Source organism: Staurois parvus, unplaced genomic scaffold (assembly GCF_062004578.1).
Source record: "Staurois parvus isolate SC_StPar_1 unplaced genomic scaffold, SC_StPar_1.0 ptg000147l, whole genome shotgun sequence".
In the NCBI taxonomy this organism is placed as follows: domain Eukaryota; kingdom Metazoa; phylum Chordata; class Amphibia; order Anura; family Ranidae; genus Staurois; species Staurois parvus.
In genome coordinates, this window is record NW_028317943.1 from 22820299 (window position 1) to 22827841 (window position 7543).

Sequence of the window (7543 nt, forward strand, 5' to 3'; positions counted from 1 at the left end):
AGATGTGTTGGACACAACATGTATCACCACTCATTCAGAAGACAAATAGACATGTCTGACAGTGATCTTCAGTAAACTTTAAGAACGTAGCTCCCGGGAAGCTGGCCATCTTCTGCCCATTTGTTTGTGGCAGCTCCTCCATCAATCCCTGTATCCCATACTCTTTCCACACATTCATACCCCTCCATCCCCACCCCAACTAGAACGAACATCATCTAATTTTATTATCACAGCTCCTACACAAACACACAGAAAGATGTTATACCACAGCTGATCACTCATTTTCTACTAACTAGTAATATCTACAATAAACAAGGTATGCATCTGAACACATTACTGCTTATTGCAGAAAACAAGTAATTGGGTAGCCTCTATATGCAGTTGAAAAAATATACATTGGGGAAGATTTACTAAAACTGGTGCCCTCAGAATGTGGTGCAGCTGTGCATGGTAGTCAATCAGCTTCTAACTTCAACTTGTTCAATTAAGCTTTGCAAAAAAAAAACAAAAAAAAAAAAAACACCTTAAAGTCAATTGGTTTCTATGCAGAGATTGCCCCCTTCAGCTTTAGTAAATCAACCCCAATGTTTCAATAAATGTATGTTATCAAACTTTTCACTATGAATACGAGCTCTGTACTATGTACCCATTTTTAATTAAACATTCTCAATAAACATTTATGGAAATTAAAATCCTGACCTACCAACCCTTTCCTGCTCTATCCAAAATAAAATATTTTTGAGGCAGTTGGGATTTAGTCTAGGTTCACACCTAAGTGTTTTCCGCAGCGTTTTGCAGAAACGCACTACAGTCCATTTAACATGACATGTGGGACACGTTCACATCCCTGCGTTTTCACCTGGTACTTTTTTTTGGAAAGGGTAAGCTTGGGTTCACACTGATGTGGTGTGAAATTCGCACTGGTTTCCTGTGTGAATTCTGCACCGCATCATAACAGCACCCTGTTCATACGAAGCACTGCAGGTGTGTATTTTAAATTAACGACACCCTGAAATCAGTTAGCAAATCTGGTGCGATGTGCAGAAACATATCACATGGGCAGACTAAAAAAGGGTCCTGCACTATTTTGGTGCGGATGCGATTTGAGACATACAAAATGAATGGCATACTTTCATCACTGGTGACCTTGGTGATCAGAAAGACTCCTCAAATTGAGAGTCAAACATTGTTGCTATTCAAAAACAGAAACAAGGTTGCAACAGCTTCCAACATCCTCTGGCAGTTTAATCCTTCATGAGGGCTGCCTGCTTAAATCATGGTGGGGACACTGGGGAGTGAGCTGTGCGTGAGAAAAATGCACACACTGGCTGTCTCTGTCCAACACAGATGCAACTTCTCACTGCAGCCAATCTTATAAATTAGGGATGAGCGGATTAGCCAGACTTCAGTTCATGAATAGTTAAATGAATTGTGCCTGAGGTTTGCAAATTTTGCAGCAAACCCTAATAAGGTCTATTGAAGGGGGGGGGGGGGGGGTCTTGCTAATTCTTACCACTTTTATGGCTAATAAGCAAGTTGTCGCAAAAAGGGTATGGGAAGCCAGGCACTGCCATGGAGGGCATATACCAATGCCAAATTAAAAGCACAGTACAGCATTCCTCCCTATACAGTATTGTCGACATTCCGCAGCAACATCACACACTGACAATATGGCTGCTGTGAGCTCACCTTTTAGGACTCATTCACATGGACATGTGTGTTTTTTCTGCACAGAACACAGATTCATGCTGGCAGAGCTAGCAGAAGACCCTGCATAAAACAGGCACCTAAAGTATCCCCGTTTAGATGTATACAATTCTTTCATTCCAATGAATGATTACACATGTACACTATTATGAATGCATATGCAGCTGTGTATGAGCTCATTGATTAGTGATATGTTTGCACACAAAATTATACGCTGTGCGCATATGTAGTAGGTTTTTTGCCGGTGTGAATGTTCCCTTATAGCAGTGTTTCTCAACTCCAGTCCTCATGGACCCCCAACAGGTCATGTTTTCAGGATTTCCATTATTTTGCACAGGTGATTTGATCAGTTTCACTGCCTTAGTAATTACCACAGCTGTTTCATCTGAGGGAAATCCTGATAACATGACCTGTTGGGGGTCCATGAGGACTGGAGTTGAGAAACACTGCCTTATAGCAAGGAGGCTCGGTTATCCATTGCTTCAGATTATTGGCTATTGTGATCCAGCAGACCAGGAGCAAAGGATTTGCACTAAATTATGGGATGTTTCTTATTTATGGCAGCAACTCTGAAAAGTTTGCAGCCAAAAGTTCACGATTCATAAATGCAGTGACCACTGGGGATTTGCCGCAAATTCAAACCTCATGCAGCTGCCACATTGAAGGACTAATAAACTGTAATATATCACATTATTTTTTATATATACCTTTTAACTGTAGAATGCACCAAATTATGGAACAGCCACACAGATTTATGTGTTTATTGTAGAAAGAAAAAAAAACACCCCACAACCAGACAAAGCTCCCCCATTCTACATGGGAGTTGGGCTACCTTCCACACTGTGCACACAGCTAGAAATCAGGACCACACTTCCCCTAAACCCTGTATCATATCCTTAGGAAAGTCATGTGCAACACTGCACTCCAAAGCACAGAAAAAGCCGAGTCCCACAGGGTGACTGTCTGACAAGTAGATCAGAATTATATGCAGGACATCCCAGATGCTAGGTGACTTAGCAGCTCTGCCACCAAATACACAAAACCAGTGTCATTAACATAATCACATGAATTATGTCACAAGTTAAATTATATGGAGAGACTTGTGTCAACCTTCATTTACAAACCCACAACTTTCAGGTCACTGTCTTGCAATGACTCCTGTTGGCCACAAATGAGACAATTTCATCCAATTGTTCTTAAGCTGGATCTGTCACCTAAGAAAGCAGAGCGCTGCATTATTCCGCAATGCACTAGAAGGCACTGCAGGCTACCGCAGAGCAGGGCACGTTGCTGCTGTGTAGAGACCTAAATGGAATACACATTTTGTACACTTCCAATAAAGTTACACAAAAAAAAGTGCCTTGTGATGTAAAATGCATGACAAAACACAACCTTGCTGTACAGCGGACCTCTGCCGCCTGCTAAAATAGATCATTTTAGTTTGCAGCTGGTGTGAACATTTCAGGGATGCCATGACTGCCATCCTTGCAAGACTACTTGATGAATCCCAGAAGTATAAAAAGACAATATTACGTTAAACTTAGCCCAATAACCTCCCTAGAAAAATAAACTAATCAATGTAGAAACACCAACCTAAATGCTTATCTATCTTTCCCAATGTTTACCCTCCTTAGCACAAAATCTTTTTCTGGCAGTGCCTTGCTGTGTATCCCAATATATTTGGAGATACTAAAGGTACAGTCCTATCCAAGATCATAGGAAGTCCCTGTGTAGGCACAGCCAGTGTTGGAAATGTGATGGGGAGCATCTATTTGTGGGAGTTGTACATTAGGTTAGAGGGCTCGAGACAGAGGCAGGGGTGGACTTGTGGGTTTTTGTTTAAAAGTGAACAAGTGCTCCAATTCAGCCATGTGACTGCCAGTGTTCACATGAATGAATTTCTTAACTATCTTATGTCAGGTTTGCACCAAGCAAGTTAACCTGGCAATACTCTATGCAATCTGGTTGTACAAGCTTCTTCAGGGCCCTTTCACATGGGCCTTCCATTTCAATCAGCAGGGGACCTGTGAGCAGGTCGGAGCAGTGTAGAGCAGGCGGACAACACACCTGTGTCCACTCAGTTTCTCCAGAGGGGGACACAGACAGACCCCACTCTGCTCTATGGGCGGCAGGAGTAAACAGACTCTGCTGTCTATATACACCTGGCTATCTACGATCCGGTCCACCCAAATGGAAGAGGACGCAGTCTTCCTCCCATTTTTTTCTTTTTTTTTTTTATTAGCCTGACTAGACCTGGAGGTAGGTGCATGTACACAGACACATATCTGTTTACACCCACTGGTCCATTAATCTTCCAATCAGGTCTGCCTTGAAAAACTGTCCAGCAAACCTGCTCGGATCACCCATGGGAAAAGGACCTTAGATGTACCAAAACTGTGTTGTTTAAGATCCACAAGATAGAAAGGAATAGCTGCTTAACCGTGTAAACCAACCTAATTAGGAAAAATTCAAACACTGGCTGAAGTGACTCCAAACTCTAGAGATGGTTCATGTAGCAAAATGGAGCCATCAAATACAAATTATTTGACTACATGGCATATACAGCACAGAAGGCTAATGCATTTCAGCTACAAATCCCTACTTGCTGTACGGTGTATGTAGTTTGAGCACAAACCCAAACAAGCCATTTAAATATTATTGATCAGAGTCCTGTGCTACATAGTTTACGGTAGATCTAAAGGAAATTGTACAATCAGACTGTATAGTGCAGGGGTCTCCAAACAAAGGGTCAGTTTACTGTCCTCATACTTTAGGGGTGCTGTATTGTGACCATCAGGAGTAGAAAATGTCCTAATGTTAGTGGGAGTAAACAATGCTCCATCTGTGCCCCATCATTGGACAGAACTGTACCTCATCATTGGTGTCACTCTAGCAGCACAGTGGAGCCAGCAATCAAGTAGCATCCACAAAGATAAATGAACTTGACTACAAGGTGAGTATATAACATACAAGGCTAACGTGTTTCAACTACACAGCCCTACTCGTAGAGAATGTCATCTGAGGACACAGCCAAACAAGCCATTTAAATATTATTGATCAGACAGGGCCCTGTGCGACATAGTTGACAGCAAAGCTAAAGGAGATTGCGCAATCAGACTGTATAGGGCAGGGGTTTCCAAATCTTCTACAGAAAGGGCCAGTTTACTGTCCTTTAGACTTTAGGCTGCATTCACACTCGAGTGTTTTGTAGCTTTAAACTCGAAGCTCCAAAAAAGCTCAAACTTAAAAATCTATTATTCCCTATGGTGCCTGCTCACATGATTTTTTTTTTTTTTTTTTTTTAAGTTTGAGCTTTTTTTAGAGCTTCAGCCTGGGTTCACACTTCTGTGGTGCGGCATATCGCATGTGATTAGCACAGGAACCGCACTACAATCCCGTGCAAATCACAAGCGAATTCTGTCCGATGTGATTTGAGTCATGCGCACAAATTAGCTCAAATCGCACAGCATCAAAAAGGTGCAGGACCCTTTTTTTGGTCTTCACATCCATGCAATCCGATTCTGCACATTGCACTGCGTTTTGTGAACCGATTTCAGGGTGTTAACATACACACCTGCAGCGGTTCCCATGAATGGGATGTGATTGTGATGCGGAATTCGCACAAAAACCAGTGCGAATTCCGCATCGCATCACTGTGAACCAAGGCTCAAGCTACAAAAAACACTCAAGTTTGAATGCAGCCTAATGCAGGCCATAGACGGTTCGTTTATCGGACGAATTTTTGGCCGAAAAATCGGTCGTTCTGTTGCCACCAATGCTTACGAAAATCGGCCATTTTTTGTAAATTTTCCAGCATGACCGATAAAAGAAAATGTATTATTTATTTCAGATACTTATATAGCGCCGTCAATTTACACAGCGCTTTACATATATTGTAAATTCGCATCAGTCCCTAACCCTCAAAGGGCGTACAATCTATGGTCCCTAACTCACATTCATACACACACATACTAGGGCCAATTTAGACAGGATCCAATTAACCTACCAGCATGTCTTTGGAGTGTGGGAGGAAACCGGAGTACCCAGAGGAAACCCACGCAGGCACAGGGAGAACATGCAAACTGCAGGCAGGAGGTGCCGTGGCTGGGATTCGAACCAATGACCCTAGTACTGCCAGGCAGAAGTGCTAACCATTTAGCCACTGTTGAGGAGGAACCGTGAAAATCGGCTGACGACATTGCCCCACTAGCGGTGCAAATATCGGCAGATTATTCTTTTGGACAAAAATTCAGCCACTAAACGAAACGTCTATAGCCTGCATTGGGGGGGCGAACTATGATCATCGAGAGTAGAAAACGTCCAGACATCAGTAGGGAGTAAACAATACCTCATCTTTGGTGTCAGCGAGAACTGTGCACCAGAGTTGGTGTCATTGGGAGGAACTGTACCCCATCACTGGTGTCATTTGCAGGAATTGTACCCCTTCACTGGCGTCAGTGGATGAAACAGTGCCCCAAAGGCAGGCTTATAGCAAGTAAAAGGCTGCATCTGAGCCCCAGGCCACAGTTTGGAGACCACTGGTATAGTGTATGGACAGCCTTAGATGGAAGGCTCAGTGTTCTCTAATCATTCTTACATGAGGTTTTCTGTTCATTGAGGGGGGAAAGATGCAGGTTTTAAAAAGGAGAGAAGGCCTGTACCAATCTTGGAACTGTTGGGGGGGGGGGGTGACTGAGAAACAAAAAGGACAGCCTGATGCATAAGAGATCTGCACAAAGTGCTAACGTGTGGTGGAGTGACAGGGCCTCTTTACCAAGGAGGCAGGTGCCCTGTGATTCTAGAATGTATACAGTAGTGTCAGTCTTCGTACTCCTAGGCAGATCAGCATCCCTTCCACTGAGGTAGATGGCCCTTGTATGGGGGTCACATCATCCGCAGGCCCTGACCTAGCCATGATATCATAGACAAGGAGCCGCTCCATTATTGGTCTTAGGTACAGCACAGGTGGACATGAAATCTAAACACCTCCGACGAGCACTGGAACTTCACAAACACAACAAAAACTTCAAAACAACAAGCTGGAGGCGATGAACCAGGCTCCACACACAGCCGGGCCCCACAGCCTGCCGGGGGGCCACTTCACAGGCCTCACATCTCTGCCCATCCAGGAAACTGACCGGAGCGCTACACAACGGGGCAGCCATGTTCCCCGCCAGAGCTCAGCCCGAGGCTGCTATAGACGAGCTGGAAGTAGCCGCATACACCGAGAAACCGAAAACCTCACCCTCGTCCGGTTACTTAGGACTCTCCATAGGGAACCCGGGAGGCTCCACTCCCGGACACAACTTTCTCCCCGGGCTCCAGGCCGCCAGCTGGGCCGACGCTGCTCGCTCTGCGCAGATTCCACAGACTACTACTTCCGGGTCACAAGAGAACCGGCGCGGGAGCGCGCTCTATCCAGCTGAGGGTGGGCGGTGCGCGAGCGCTTCGCCTCATTCCTTCTTGACGTCAGCGGCTGGAAGGAGCAGAGGCTTCCATGTAGACAAACCAGTATGGCTGCGCTTAGTCAGGAGCCAGAACCCTGATCATCTCAGACCTATAAATAAATGTACTTAAAAAATCAATACAAAGTTGCTACTCGTACAGATGTGTTTCTGGAGCTCTTTATGAGTTTTGTTTATGCAACAATAAGCAGATTGATTTTGTGTACTGGCAGCTGGAGCTGAGCTGACATACTTTATTAAAGTGTTACTAAACCCACAACAGTAAAATCAGTCTGTATATGCAGTAAAGCATACTTGTTATACTCACTGTGGAACCTAAGGGGTTAATCCTCTGCATTGTGTAAAAAGGCCGTTTGATCCTGTTTTCTCTG

General features: G+C 44.2%; 1 protein-coding gene across 1 annotated transcript in view; it reads right to left on the reverse strand.

The window, feature by feature from the left end:
• The window catches only part of FRS2 (fibroblast growth factor receptor substrate 2), a 72650-nt gene extending 65550 nt beyond the window's left edge, over positions 1 to 7100 (reverse strand). The window contains exon 1 of the mRNA XM_089674119.1: positions 6953 to 7100. The gene's annotated coding sequence lies outside the window, so the exon portion shown is untranslated. The remainder of the gene's footprint in view (positions 1 to 6952) is intronic.
• Between the last annotated feature and the right edge of the window lie 443 nt (positions 7101 to 7543).